A 16,665-nucleotide genomic window follows, 5' to 3' on the forward strand; every position below is an offset into this window, starting at 1 on the left:
TCTCAAGGGAAGGGGCCTGACGGACATATTTCGAGATATTTCTTCTTCTTGTTGTTCTTCTTCTGCACAGCTAAACTGGAAGTGGCATTTCCAGCTCGCAATAGTGCAGAGGTATCTCAAAGAAAGGGGCCACGGTGTTTCTGTATCTCTATTATGTTGGTGCGGCTTCGGAACTTTTAAATATCTTGATATATCTCGAGAACTACGCATCTGATCAAAAAATATCATAGAACATAAAAAGTAGGAAACTTAATTCTCTACAAAAAAGGTCTCTTAACATTTTGCCAGAGCTCGCTTCGTTTCCGAGATATTTGCAGATTTATCTCAAGGGAAGGGGCCTGACGGACATATTTCGAGATATTTCTTCTTCTTGTTGTTCTTCTTCTGCACAGCTAAACTGGAAGTGGCATTTCCAGCTCGCAATAGTGCAGAGTTATCTCAAAGAAAGGGGCTACGGTGTTTCTGTTTCTCTATTATGTTGGTGCGGCTTCGGAACTTTTAAATATCTTGATATATCTCGAGAACTACGCATCTGATCAAAAAATATCATAGAACATAAAAAGTAGGAAACTTAATTCTCTACAAATAAAGTCTCTTAACATTTTGCCATAGCTCGCTTCGTTTCCGAGATATTTGCAGATATATCTCAAGGGAAGGGGCCTGACGGACATATTTCGAGACATTTCTTCTTCTTGTTGTTCTTCTTCTGCACAGCTAAGCTGGAAGTGGCATTTGCGGCTCGCACTAGTGCAGAGTTATCTCAAAGAAAGGGGCCACGGTGTTTCTGTATCTCTATTATGTTGGTGCGGCTTCGGAACTTTTAAATATCTTGATATATCTCGAGAACTACGCATCTGATCAAAAAATATCATAGAACATAAAAAGTAGGAAACTTAATTCTCTACAAATAAGGTCTCTTAACATTTTGCCATAGCTCACTTCGTTTCCGAGATATTTGCAGATATATCTCAAGGGAAGGGGCCTGACGGACATATTTCGAGATATTTCTTCTTCTTGTTGTTCTTCTTCTGCACAGCTAAGCTGGAAGTGGCATTTACAGCTCGCAATGAAGCAGAGTTATCTCAAAGAAAGGGGCCACGGTGTTTCTGTATCTCTATTATGTTGGTGCGGCTTCGGAACTTTTAAATATCTTGATATATCTCTAGAACTACGCATCTGATCAAAAAATATCATAGAACATATAAAGTAGGAAACTTAATTCTCTACAAAAAAGGTCTGTTAACATTTTGCCATAGCTCGCTCCGTTTCCGAGATATTTGCAGATTTATCTCAAGGGAAGGGGCCTGACGGACATATTTCGAGATATTTCTTCTTCTTGTTGTTCTTCTTCTGCACAGCTAAACTGGAAGTGGCATTTCCAGCTCGCAATAGTGCAGAGTTATCTCAAAGAAAGGGGCCACGGTGTTTCTGTATCTCTATTATGTTGGTGCGGCTTCGGAACTTTTAAATATCTTGATATATCTCGAGAACTACGCATCTGATCAAAAATATCATACAACATAAAAAGTAGGAAACTTAATTCTCTACAAATAAAGTCTCTTAACATTTTGCCATAGCTCGCTTCGTTTCCGAGATATTTGCAGATATATCTCAAGGGAAGGGGCCTGACGGACATATTTCGAGATATTTCTTCTTCTTGCTGTTCTTCTTCTGCACAGCTAAGCTGGAAGTGGCATTTGCGGCTCGCACTAGTGCAGAGTTATCTCAAAGAAAGGGGCCACGGTGTTTCTGTATCTCTATTATGTTGGTGCGGCTTCGGAACTTTTAAATATCTTGATATATCTCGAGAACTACGCATCTGATCAAAAAATATTATAGAGCATAAAAAGTAGGAAACTTAATTCTCTATAAATAAGGTCTCTTAACATTTTGCAATAGCTCACTTCGTTTCCGAGATATTTGCAGATATATCTCAAGGGAAGGGGCATGACGGACATATTTCGAGATATTTCTTCTTCTTGTTGTTCTTCTTCTGCACAGCTAAGCTGGAAGTGGCATTTACAGCTCGCAATGAAGCAGAGTTATCTCAAAGAAAGGGGCCACGGTGTTTCTGTATCTCTATTATGTTGGTGCGGCTTCGGAACTTTTAAATATCTTGATATATCTCGAGAACTACGCATCTGATCAAAAATATCATACAACATAAAAAGTAGGAAACTTAATTCTCTACAAATAAAGTCTCTTAACATTTTGCCATAGCTCGCTTCGTTTCCGAGATATTTGCAGATTTATCTCAAGGGAAGGGGCCTGACGGACATATTTCGAGATATTTCTTCTTCTTGTTGTTCTTCTTCTGCACAGCTAAGCTGTAAGTGGCATTTGCGGCCCGCACTAGTGCAGAGTTATCTCAAAGAAAGGGGCCACGGTGTTTCTGAATCTCTATTATGTTGGTGCGGCTTCGGAACTTTTAAATATCTCGATATATCTCGAGAACTACGCTTCTGATCAAAAAATATCATAGAACATAAATTGTAGGAAACATAATTCTCTACAAAAAAGGTCTCTTAACATTTTGCCATAGCTCGCTTCGTTTCCGAGATATATGCAGATTTATCTCAAGGGAAGGGGCCTGACGGACATATTTCGAGATATTTCTTCTTCTTGTTGTTCTTCTTCTGCACAGCTAAGCTGGAAGTAGCATTTGCAGCTCGCAATAGTGCAGAGTTATCTCAAAGAAAGGGGCCACGGTGTTTCTGTATCTCTATTATGTTGGTGCGGCTTCGGAACTTTTAAATATCTTGATGTATCTCGAGAACTACGCATCTGATCAAAAAATATCATAGAACATAAAAAGTAGGAAACTTAATTCTCTACAAATAAAGTCTCTTAACATTTTGCCATAGCTCGCTTCGTTTCCGAGATATTTGCAGATATATCTCAAGGGAAGGGGCCTGACGGACATATTTCGAGATATTTCTTCTTCTTGTTGTTCTTCTTCTGCACAGCTAAGCTGGAAGTGGCATTTGCGGCTCGCACTAGTGCAGAGTTATCTCAAAGAAAGGGGCCACGGTGTTTCTGTATCTCTATTATGTTGGTGCGGCTTCGGAACTTTTAAATATCTTGATATATCTCGAGAACTACGCATCTGATCAAAAAATATCATAGAACATAAAAAGTAGGAAACTTAATTCTCTACAAATAAGGTCTCTTAACATTTTGCCATAGCTCACTTCGTTTCCGAGATATTTGCAGATATATCTCAAGGGAAGGGGCCTGACGGACATATTTCGAGATATTTCTTCTTCTTGTTGTTCTTCTTCTGCACAGCTAAGCTGGAAGTGGCATTTACAGCTCGCAATGAAGCAGAGTTATCTCAAAGAAAGGGGCCACGGTGTTTCTGTATCTCTATTATGTTGGTGCGGCTTCGGAACTTTTAAATATCTTGATATATCTCTAGAACTACGCATCTGATCAAAAAATATCATAGAACATATAAAGTAGGAAACTTAATTCTCTACAAAAAAGGTCTCTTAACATTTTGCCATAGCTCGCTTCGTTTCCGAGATATTTGCAGATTTATCTCAAGGGAAGGGGCCTGACGGACATATTTCGAGATATTTCTTCTTCTTGTTGTTCTTCTTCTGCACAGCTAAACTGGAAGTGGCATTTCCAGCTCGCAATAGTGCAGAGTTATCTCAAAGAAAGGGGCCACGGTGTTTCTGTATCTCTATTATGTTGGTGCGGCTTCGGAACTTTTAAATATCTTGATATATCTCGAGAACTACGCATCTGATCAAAAAATATTATAGAACATAAAAAGTAGGAAACTTAATTCTCTATAAATAAGGTCTCTTAACATTTTGCCATAGCTCACTTCGTTTCCGAGATATTTGCAGATATATCTCAAGGGAAGGGGCATGACGGACATATTTCGAGATATTTCTTCTTCTTGTTGTTCTTCTTCTGCACAGCTAAGCTGGAAGTGGCATTTACAGCTCGCAATGAAGCAGAGTTATCTCAAAGAAAGGGGCCACGGTGTTTCTGTATCTCTATTATGTTGGTGCGGCTTCGGAACTTTTAAATATCTTGATATATCTCGAGAACTACGCATCTGATAAAAAAATATCATAGAACATAAATTGTAGGAAACATAATTCTCTACAAAAAAGGTCTCTTAACATTTTTCCATAGCTCGCTTCGTTTCCGAGATATATGCAGATTTATCTCAAGGGAAGGGGCCTGACGGACATATTTCGAGATATTTCTTCTTCTTGTTGTTCTTCTTCTGCACAGCTAAACTGGAAGTGGCGTTTCCAGCTCGCAATAGCGCAGAGTTATCTCAAAGAAAGGGGCCACGGTGTTTCTGTATCTCTATTATGTTGGTGCGGCTTCGGAACTTTTAAATATCTTGATATATCTCGGGAACTACGCATCTGATAAAAAAATATCATAGAACATAAAAAGTAGGAATCTTAATTCTCTACAAATAAAGTCTCTTAACATTTTGCCATAGCTCGCTTCGTTTCCGAGATATTTGCAGATTTATCTCAAGGGAAGGGGCCTGACGGACATATTTCGAGACATTTCTTCTTCTTGTTGTTCTTCTTCTGCACAGCTAAGCTGGAAGTGGCATTTGCAGCTCGCAATAGTGCAGAGTTATCTCAAAGAAAGGGGCCACGGTGTTTCTGTATCTCTATTATGTTGGTGCGGCTTCGGAACTTTTAAATATCTTGATATATCTCGAGAACTACGCATCTGATCAAAAAATATCATAGAACATAAAAAGTAGGAAACTTAATTCTCTACAAAAAAGGTCTCTTAACATTTTGCCATAGCTCGCTTCGTTTCCGAGATATATGCAGATTTATCTCAAGGGAAGGGGCCTGACGGACATATTTCGAGATATTTCTTCTTCTTGTTGTTCTTCTTCTGCACAGCTAAGCTGGAAGTGGCATTTGCGGCTCGCACTAGTGCAGATTTATCTCAAAGAAAGGGGCCACGGTGTTTCTGTATCTCTATTATGTTGGTGCGGCTTCGGAACTTTTAAATATCTCGATATATCTCGAAAACTACGCTTCTGATCAAAAAATATCGTACAACATAAATTGTAGGAAACATAATTCTCTACAAAAAAGGTCTCTTAACATTTTGCCATAGCTCGTTTCGTTTCCGAGATATTTGCAGATATATCTCAAGGGAAGGGGCCTGACGGACATATTTCGAGATATTTCTTCTTCTTGTTGTTCTTCTTCTGCACAGCTAAGCTGGAAGTGGCATTTACAGCTCGCAATAGTGCAGAGTTATCTCAAAGAAAGGGGCCACGGTGTTTCTGTATCTCTATTATGTTGGTGCGGCTTCGGAACTTTTAAATATCTTGATATATCTCTAGAACTACGCATCTGATCAAAAAATATCATAGAACATATAAAGTAGGAAACTTAATTCTCTACAAAAAAGGTCTCTTAACATTTTGCCATAGCTCGCTTCGTTTCCGAGATATTTGCAGATTTATCTCAAGGGAAGGGGCCTGACGGACATATTTCGAGATATTTCTTCTTCTTGTTGTTCTTCTTCTGCACAGCTAAACTGGAAGTGGCATTTCCAGCTCGCAATAGTGCAGAGTTATCTCAAAGAAAGGGGCCACGGTGTTTCTGTTTCTCTATTATGTTGGTGCGGCTTCGGAACTTTTAAATATCTTGATATATCTCGAGAACTACGCATCTGATCAAAAAATATCATAGAACATAAAAAGTAGGAAACTTAATTCTCTACAAATAAAGTCTCTTAACATTTTGCCATAGCTCGCTTCGTTTCCGAGATATTTGCAGATATATCTCAAGGGAAGGGGCCTGACGGACATATTTCGAGATATTTCTTCTTCTTGTTGTTCTTCTTCTGCACAGCTAAGCTGGAAGTGGCATTTGCGGCTCGCACTAGTGCAGAGTTATCTCAAATAAAGGGGCCACGGTGTTTCTGTATCTCTATTATGTTGGTGCGGCTTCGGAACTTTTAAATATCTTGATATATCTCGAGAACTACGCATCTGATCAAAAAATATCATAGAACATAAAAAGTAGGAAACTTAATTCTCTACAAAAAAGGTCTCTTAACATTTTGCCATAGCTCGCTTCGTTTCCGAGATATTTGCAGATATATCTCAAGGGAAGGGGCCTGACGGACATATTTCGAGATATTTCTTCTTCTTGTTGTTCTTCTGCTGCACAGCTAAGCTGGAAGTGGCATTTACAGCTCGCAATAAAGCAGAGTTATCTCAAAGAAAGGGGCCACGGTGTTTCTGTATCTCTATTATGTTGGTGCGGCTTCGGAACTTTTAAATATCTTGATATATCTCTAGAACTACGCATCTGATCAAAAAATATCATAGAACATATAAAGTAGGAAACTTAATTCTCTACAAGAAAGGTCTCTTAACATTTTGCCATAGCTCGCTTCGTTTCCGAGATATTTGCAGATTTATCTCAAGGGAAGGGGCCTGACGGACATATTTCGAGATATTTCTTCTTCTTGTTGTTCTTCTTCTGCACAGCTAAACTGGAAGTGGCATTTCCAGCTCGCAATAGTGCAGATTTATCTCAAAGAAAGGGGCCACGGTGTTTCTGTATCTCTATTATGTTGGTGCGGCTTCGGAACTTTTAAATATCTCGATATATCTCGAAAACTACGCTTCTGATCAAAAAATATCGTACAACATAAATTGTAGGAAACATAATTCTCTACAAAAAAGGTCTCTTAACATTTTGCCATAGCTCGTTTCGTTTCCGAGATATTTGCAGATATATCTCAAGGGAAGGGGCCTGACGGACATATTTCGAGATATTTCTTCTTCTTGTTGTTCTTCTTCTGCACAGCTAAGCTGGAAGTGGCATTTACAGCTCGCAATAGTGCAGAGTTATCTCAAAGAAAGGGGCCACGGTGTTTCTGTATCTCTATTATGTTGGTGCGGCTTCGGAACTTTTAAATATCTTGATATATCTCTAGAACTACGCATCTGATCAAAAAATATCATAGAACATATAAAGTAGGAAACTTAATTCTCTACAAAAAAGGTCTCTTAACATTTTGCCATAGCTCGCTTCGTTTCCGAGATATTTGCAGATTTATCTCAAGGGAAGGGGCCTGACGGACATATTTCGAGATATTTCTTCTTCTTGTTGTTCTTCTTCTGCACAGCTAAACTGGAAGTGGCATTTCCAGCTCGCAATAGTGCAGAGTTATCTCAAAGAAAGGGGCCACGGTGTTTCTGTTTCTCTATTATGTTGGTGCGGCTTCGGAACTTTTAAATATCTTGATATATCTCGAGAACTACGCATCTGATCAAAAAATATCATAGAACATAAAAAGTAGGAAACTTAATTCTCTACAAATAAAGTCTCTTAACATTTTGCCATAGCTCGCTTCGTTTCCGAGATATTTGCAGATATATCTCAAGGGAAGGGGCCTGACGGACATATTTCGAGATATTTCTTCTTCTTGTTGTTCTTCTTCTGCACAGCTAAGCTGGAAGTGGCATTAGCGGCTCGCACTAGTGCAGAGTTATCTCAAAGAAAGGGGCCACGGTGTTTCTGTATCTCTATTATGTTGGTGCGGCTTCGGAACTTTTAAATATCTTGATATATCTGGAGAACTACGCATCTGATCAAAAAATATCATAGAACATAAAAAGTAGGAAACTTAATTCTCTACAAAAAAGGTCTCTTAACATTTTGCCATAGCTCGCTTCGTTTCCGAGATATTTGCAGATATATCTCAAGGGAAGGGGCCTGACGGACATATTTCGAGATATTTCTTCTTCTTGTTGTTCTTCTGCTGCACAGCTAAGCTGGAAGTGGCATTTACAGCTCGCAATAAAGCAGAGTTATCTCAAAGAAAGGGGCCACGGTGTTTCTGTATCTCTATTATGTTGGTGCGGCTTCGGAACTTTTAAATATCTTGATATATCTCTAGAACTACGCATCTGATCAAAAAATATCATAGAACATATAAAGTAGGAAACTTAATTCTCTACAAGAAAGGTCTCTTAACATTTTGCCATAGCTCGCTTCGTTTCCGAGATATTTGCAGATTTATCTCAAGGGAAGGGGCCTGACGGACATATTTCGAGATATTTCTTCTTCTTGTTGTTCTTCTTCTGCACAGCTAAACTGGAAGTGGCATTTCCAGCTCGCAATAGTGCAGAGTTATCTGAAAGAAAGGGGCCACGGTGTTTCTGTATCTCTATTATGTTGGTGCGGCTTCGGAACTTTTCAATATTTCGATATATCTCGAAAACTACGCTTCTGATCAAAAAATATCATAGAACATAAATTGTAGGAAACATAATTCTCTACAAAAAAGGTCTCTTAACATTTTGCCATAGCTCGTTTCGTTTCCGAGATATTTGCAGATATATCTCAAGGGAAGGGGCCTGACGGACATATTTCGAGATATTTCTTCTTCTTGTTGTTCTTCTTCTGCACAGCTAAACTGGAAGTGGCGTTTCCAGCTCGCAATAGCGCAGAGTTATCTCAAAGAAAGGGGCCACGGTGTTTCTGTATCTCTATTATGTTGGTGCGGCTTCGGAACTTTTAAATATCTTGATATATCTCGGGAACTACGCATCTGATAAAAAAATATCATAGAACATAAAAAGTAGGAAACTTAATTCTCTACAAATAAAGTCTCTTAACATTTTGCCATAGCTCGCTTCGTTTCCGAGATATTTGCAGATATATCTCAAGGGAAGGGGCCTGACGGACATATTTCGAGATATTTCTTCTTCTTGTTGTTCTTCTTCTGCACAGCTAAGCTGGAAGTGGCATTTGCGGCTCGCACTAGTGCAGAGTTATCTCAAAGAAAGGGGCCACGGTGTTTCTGTATCTCTATTATGTTGGTGCGGCTTCGGAACTTTTAAATATCTTGATATATCTCGAGAACTACGCATCTGATCAAAAAATATCATAGAACATAAAAAGTAGGAAACTTAATTCTCTACAAAAAAGGTCTCTTAACATTTTGCCATAGCTCGCTTCGTTTCCGAGATATATGCAGATATATCTCAAGGGAAGGGGCCTGACGGACATATTTCGAGATATTTCTTCTTCTTGTTGTTCTTCTTCTGCACAGCTAAACTGGAAGTGGCGTTTCCAGCTCGCAATAGCGCAGAGTTATCTCAAAGAAAGGGGCCACGGTGTTTCTGTATCTCTATTATGTTGGTGCGGCTTCGGAACTTTTAAATATCTTGATATATCTCGGGAACTACGCATCTGATAAAAAAATATCATAGAACATAAAAAGTAGGAAACTTAATTCTCTACAAATAAAGTCTCTTAACATTTTGCCATAGCTCGCTTCGTTTCCGAGATATTTGCAGATTTATCTCAAGGGAAGGGGCCTGACGGACATATTTCGAGACATTTCTTCTTCTTGTTGTTCTTCTTCTGCACAGCTAAGCTGGAAGTGGCATTTGCAGCTCGCAATAGTGCAGAGTTATCTCAAAGAAAGGGGCCACGGTGTTTCTGTATCTCTATTATGTTGGTGCGGCTTCGGAACTTTTAAATATCTTGATATATCTCTAGAACTACGCATCTGATCAAAAAATATCATAGAACATAAAAAGTAGGAAACTTAATTCTCTACAAAAAAGGTCTCTTAACATTTTGCCATAGCTCGCTTCGTTTCCGAGATATATGCAGATTTATCTCAAGGGAAGGGGCCTGACGGACATATTTCGAGATATTTCTTCTTCTTGTTGTTCTTCTTCTGCACAGCTAAACTGGAAGTGGCATTTCCAGCTCGCAATAGTGCAGAGTTATCTCAAAGAAAGGGGCCACGGTGTTTCTGTATCTCTATTATGTTGGTGCGGCTTCGAAACTTTTAAATATCTTGATATATCTCGAGAACTACGCGTCTGATAAAAAAATATCATAGAACATAAAAAGTAGGAAACTTAATTCTCTACAAATAAAGTCTCTTAACATTTTGCCATAGCTCGCTTCGTTTCCGAGATATTTGCAGATATATCTCAAGGGAAGGGGCCTGACGGACATATTTCGAGATATTTCTTCTTCTTGTTGTTCTTCTTCTGCACAGCTAAACTGGAAGTGGCGTTTCCAGCTCGCAATAGCGCAGAGTTATCTCAAAGAAAGGGGCCACGGTGTTTCTGTATCTCTATTATGTTGGTGCGGCTTCGAAACTTTTAAATATCTTGATATATCTCGAGAACTACGCGTCTGATAAAAAAATATCATAGAACATAAAAAGTAGGAAACTTAATTCTCTACAAATAAAGTCTCTTAACATTTTGCCATAGCTCGCTTCGTTTCCGAGATATTTGCAGATATATCTCAAGGGAACGGGCCTGACGGACATATTTCGAGATATTTCTTCTTCTTGTTGTTCTTCTTCTGCACAGCTAAACTGGAAGTGGCATTTCCAGCTCGCAATAGCGCAGAGTTATCTCAAAGAAAGGGGCCACGGTGTTTCTGTATCTCTATTATGTTGGTGCGGCTTCGGAACTTTTAAATATCTTGATATATCTCGAGAACTACGCATCTGATCAAAAAATATCATAGAACATAAAAAGTAGGAAACTTAATTCTCTACAAAAAAGGTCTCTTAACATTTTGCCATAGCTCGCTTCGTTTCCGAGATATATGCAGATTTATCTCAAGGGAAGGGGCCTGACGGACATATTTCGAGATATTTCTTCTTCTTGTTGTTCTTCTTCTGCACAGCTAAACTGGAAGTGGCGTTTCCAGCTCGCAATAGCGCAGAGTTATCTCAAAGAAAGGGGCCACGGTGTTTCTGTATCTCTATTATGTTGGTGCGGCTTCGGAACTTTTAAATATCTTGATATATCTCGGGAACTACGCATCTGATAAAAAAATATCATAGAACATAAAAAGTAGGAAACTTAATTCTCTACAAATAAAGTCTCTTAACATTTTGCCATAGCTCGCTTCTTTTCCGAGATATTTGCAGATTTATCTCAAGGGAAGGGGCCTGACGGACATATTTCGAGACATTTCTTCTTCTTGTTGTTCTTCTTCTGCACAGCTAAGCTGGAAGTGGCATTTGCAGCTCGCAATAGTGCAGAGTTATCTCAAAGAAAGGGGCCACGGTGTTTCTGTATCTCTATTATGTTGGTGCGGCTTCGGAACTTTTAAATATCTTGATATATCTCTAGAACTACGCATCTGATCAAAAAATATCATAGAAGATAAAAAGTAGGAAACTTAATTCTCTACAAAAAAGGTCTCTTAACATTTTGCCATAGCTCGCTTCGTTTCCGAGATATATGCAGATTTATCTCAAGGGAAGGGGCCTGACGGACATATTTCGAGATATTTCTTCTTCTTGTTGTTCTTCTTCTGCACAGCTAAACTGGAAGTGGCATTTCCAGCTCGCAATAGTGCAGAGTTATCTCAAAGAAAGGGGCCACGGTGTTTCTGTATCTCTATTATGTTGGTCCGGCTTCGAAACTTTTAAATATCTTGATATATCTCGAGAACTACGCGTCTGATAAAAAAATATCATAGAACATAAAAAGTAGGAAACTTAATTCTCTACAAATAAAGTCTCTTAACATTTTGCCATAGCTCGCTTCGTTTCCGAGATATTTGCAGATATATCTCAAGGGAAGGGGCCTGACGGACATATTTCGAGATATTTCTTCTTCTTGTTGTTCTTCTTCTGCACAGCTAAACTGGAAGTGGCATTTCCAGCTCGCAATAGTGCAGAGTTATCTGAAAGAAAGGGGCCACGGTGTTTCTGTATCTCTACTATGTTGGTGCGGCTTCGGAACTTTTCAATATCTCGATATATCTCGAAAACTACGCTTCTGATCAAAAAATATCATAGAACATAAATTGTAGGAAACATAATTCTCTACAAAAAAGGTCTCTTAACATTTTGCCATAGCTCGTTTCGTTTCCGAGATATTTGCAGATATATCTCAAGGGAAGGGGCCTGACGGACATATTTCGAGATATTTCTTCTTCTTGTTGTTCTTCTTCTGCACAGCTAAACTGGAAGTGGCATTTCCAGCTCGCAATAGTGCAGAGTTATCTGAAAGAATGGGGCCACGGTGTTTCTGTATCTCTATTATGTTGGTGCGGCTTCGGAACTTTTCAATATTTCGATATATCTCGAAAACTACGCTTCTGATCAAAAAATATCATAGAACATAAATTGTAGGAAACATAATTCTCTACAAAAAAGGTCTCTTAACATTTTGCCATAGCTCGTTTCGTTTCCGAGATATTTGCAGATATATCTCAAGGGAAGGGGCCTGACGGACATATTTCGAGATATTTCTTCTTCTTGTTGTTCTTCTTCTGCACAGCTAAACTGGAAGTGGCGTTTCCAGCTCGCAATAGCGCAGAGTTATCTCAAAGAAAGGGGCCACGGTGTTTCTGTATCTCTATTATGTTGGTGCGGCTTCGGAACTTTTAAATATCTTGATATATCTCGGGAACTACGCATCTGATAAAAAAATATCATAGAACATAAAAAGTAGGAAACTTAATTCTCTACAAATAAAGTCTCTTAACATTTTGCCATAGCTCGCTTCGTTTCCGAGATATTTGCAGATATATCTCAAGGGAAGGGGCCTGACGGACATATTTCGAGATATTTCTTCTTCTTGTTGTTCTTCTTCTGCACAGCTAAACTGGAAGTGGCGTTTCCAGCTCGCAATAGCGCAGAGTTATCTCAAAGAAAGGGGCCACGGTGTTTCTGTATCTCTATTATGTTGGTGCGGCTTCGGAACTTTTAAATATCTTGATATATCTCGGGAACTACGCATCTGATAAAAAAATATCATAGAACATAAAAAGTAGGAAACTTAATTCTCTACAAATAAAGTCTCTTAACATTTTGCCATAGCTCGCTTCGTTTCCGAGATATTTGCAGATTTATCTCAAGGGAAGGGGCCTGAGGGACATATTTGGAGATATTTCTTCTTCTTGTTGTTCTTATTCTGCACAGCTAAACTGGAAGTGGCATTTCCAGCTCGCAATAGTGCAGAGTTATCTCAAAGAAAGTGGCCACGGTGTTTCTGTATCTCTATTATGTTGGTGCAGCTTCGGAACTTTTAAATATCTTGATATATCTCGAGAACAACGCATCTGATCAAAAAATATCATAGAACATAAAAAGTAGAAAACTTAATTCTCTACAAAAAAGGTCTCTTAACATTTTGCCATAGCTCGTTTCGTTTCCGAGATATTTGCAGATATATCTCAAGGGAAGGGGCCTGACGGACATATTTCGAGATATTTCTTCTTCTTGTTGTTCTTCTTCTGCACAGCTAAGCTGGAAGTGGCATTTGCGGCTCGCACTAGTGCAGAGTTATCTCAAAGAAAGGGGCCACGGTGTTTCTGTATCTCTATTATGTTGGTGCGGCTTCGGAACTTTTAAATATCTCGATATATCTCGAAAACTACGCTTCTGATCAAAAAATATCATAGAACACAAATTGTAGGAAACATAATTCTCTACAAAAAAGTTCTCTTAACATTTTGCCATAGCTCGCTTCGTTTCCGAGATATTTGCAGATATATCTCAAGGGAAGGGGCCTGACGGACATATTTCGAGATACTTCTTCTTCTTGTTGTTCTTCTTCTGCACAGCTAACCTGGAAGTGGCATTTGCAGCTCGCAATAGTGCAGAGTTATCTCAAAGAAAGGGGCCACGGTGTTTCTGTATCTCTATTATGTTGGTGCGGCTTCGGAACTTTTAAATATCTTGATATATCTCGAGAACTACGCATCTGATCAAAAAATATCATAGAACATAAAAAGTAGGAAACTTAATTCTCTACAAAAAAGGTCTCTTAACATTTTGCCATAGCTCGCTTCGTTTCCGAGATATTTGCAGATTTATCTCAAGGGAAGGGGCCTGACGGACATATTTCGAGATATTTCTTCTTCTTGTTGTTCTTCTTCTGCACAGCTAAGCTGGAAGTGGCATTTGCGGCTCGCACTAGTGCAGAGCTTTCTCAAAGAAAGGGGCCACGGTGTTTCTGTATCTCTATTATGTTGGTGCGGCTTCGGAACTTTTAAATATCTCGATATATCTCGAAAACTACGCTTCTGATCAAAAAATATCATAGAACATAAATTGTAGGAAACACAATTCTCTACAAAAAACGTCTCTTAACATTTTGCCATAGCTCGCTTCGTTTCCGAGATATTTGCAGATTTATCTCAAGGGAAGGGGCCTGACGGACATATTTCGAGATATTTCTTCTTCTTGTTGTTCTTCTTCTGCACAGCTAAGCTGGAAGTGGCATTTGCGGCTCGCACTAGTGCAGAGATATCTCAAAGAAGGGGCCACGGTGTTTCTGTATCTCTATTATGTTGGTGCGGCTTCGGAACTTTTAAATATCTCGATATATCTCGAAAACTACGCTTCTGATCAAAAAATATCATAGAACATAAATTGTAGGAAACACAATTCTCTACAAAAAACGTTTCTTAACATTTTGCCATAGCTCGCTTCGTTTCCGAGATATTTGCAGATTTATCTCAAGGGAAGGGGCCTGACGGACATATTTCGAGATATTTCTTCTTCTTGTTGTTCTTCTTCTGCACAGCTAAGCTGGAAGTGGCATTTGCAGCTCGCAATAGTGCAGAGTTATCTCAAAGAAAGGGCCACGGTGTTTCTGTATCTCTATTATGTTGGTGCGGCTTCGGAACTTTTAAATATCTTGATATATCTCGAGAACTACGCATCTGATCAAAAAATATCATAGAACATAGAAAGTAGGAAACTTAATTCTCTACAAAAAAGGTCTCTTACCATTTTGCCATAGCTCGCTTCGTTTCCGAGATATTTGCAGATTTATCTCAAGGGAAGGGGCCTGACGGACATATTTCGAGATATTTCTTCTTCTTGTTGTTCTTCTTCTGCACAGCTAAGCTGGAAGTGGCATTTGCGGCTCGCACTAGTGCAGAGTTATCTCAAAGAAAGGGGCCACGGTGTTTCTGTATCTCTATTATGTTGGTGCGGCTTCGGAACTTTTAAATATCTCGATATATCTCGAAAACTACGCTTCTGATCAAAAAATATCATAGAACACAAATTGTAGGAAACATAATTCTCTACAAAAAAGTTCTCTTAACATTTTGCCATAGCTCGCTTCGTTTCCGAGATATTTGCAGATATATCTCAAGGGAAGGGGCCTGACGGACATATTTCGAGATATTTCTTCTTCTTGTTGTTCTTCTTCTGCACAGCTAACCTGGAAGTGGCATTTGCAGCTCGCAATAGTGCAGAGTTATCTCAAAGAAAGGGGATACGGTGTTTCTGTATCTCTATTATGTTGGTGCGGCTTCGGAACTTTTAAATATCTTGATATATCTCGAGAACTACGCATCTGATCAAAAAATATCATAGAACATAAAAAGTAGGAAACTTAATTCTCTACAAAAAAGGTCTCTTAACATTTTGCCATAGCTCGCTTCGTTTCCGAGATATTTGCAGATTTATCTCAAGGGAAGGGGCCTGACGGACATATTTCGAGATATTTCTTCTTCTTGTTGTTCTTCTTCTGCACAGCTAAGCTGGAAGTGGCATTTGCGGCTCGCACTAGTGCAGAGCTTTCTCAAAGAAAGGGGCCACGGTGTTTCTGTATCTCTATTATGTTGGTGCGGCTTCGGAACTTTTAAATATCTCGATATATCTCGAAAACTACGCTTCTGATCAAAAAATATCATAGAACATAAATTGTAGGAAACACAATTCTCTACAAAAAACGTCTCTTAACATTTTGCCATAGCTCGCTTCGTTTCCGAGATATTTGCAGATTTATCTCAAGGGAAGGGGCCTGACGGACATATTTCGAGATATTTCTTCTTCTTGTTGTTCTTCTTCTGCACAGCTAAGCTGGAAGTGGCATTTGCGGCTCGCACTAGTGCAGAGATATCTCAAAGAAGGGGCCACGGTGTTTCTGTATCTCTATTATGTTGGTGCGGCTTCGGAACTTTTAAATATCTCGATATATCTCGAAAACTACGCTTCTGATCAAAAAATATCATAGAACATAAATTGTAGGAAACACAATTCTCTACAAAAAACGTTTCTTAACATTTTGCCATAGCTCGCTTCGTTTCCGAGATATTTGCAGATTTATCTCAAGGGAAGGGGCCTGACGGACATATTTCGAGATATTTCTTCTTCTTGTTGTTCTTCTTCTGCACAGCTAAGCTGGAAGTGGCATTTGCAGCTCGCAATAGTGCAGAGTTATCTCAAAGAAAGGGCCACGGTGTTTCTGTATCTCTATTATGTTGGTGCGGCTTCGGAACTTTTAAATATCTTGATATATCTCGAGAACTACGCATCTGATCAAAAAATATCATAGAACATAGAAAGTAGGAAACTTAATTCTCTACAAAAAAGGTCTCTTACCATTTTGCCATAGCTCGCTTCGTTTCCGAGATATTTGCAGATTTATCTCAAGGGAAGGGGCCTGACGGACATATTTCGAGATATTTCTTCTTCTTGTTGTTCTTCTTCTGCACAGCTAAGCTGGAAGTGGCATTTGCGGCTCGCACTAGTGCAGAGTGAACTCAAAGAAAGGGGCCACGGTGTTTCTGTATCTCTATTATGTTGGTGCGGCTTCGGAACTTTTAAATATCTTGATATATCTCGAGAACTACGCATCTGATCAAAAAATATCATAGAACATAAAAAGTAGGAAAC

Source organism: Osmia lignaria, unplaced genomic scaffold (assembly GCF_051020975.1).
Source record: "Osmia lignaria lignaria isolate PbOS001 unplaced genomic scaffold, iyOsmLign1 scaffold0002, whole genome shotgun sequence".
In the NCBI taxonomy this organism is placed as follows: domain Eukaryota; kingdom Metazoa; phylum Arthropoda; class Insecta; order Hymenoptera; family Megachilidae; genus Osmia; species Osmia lignaria.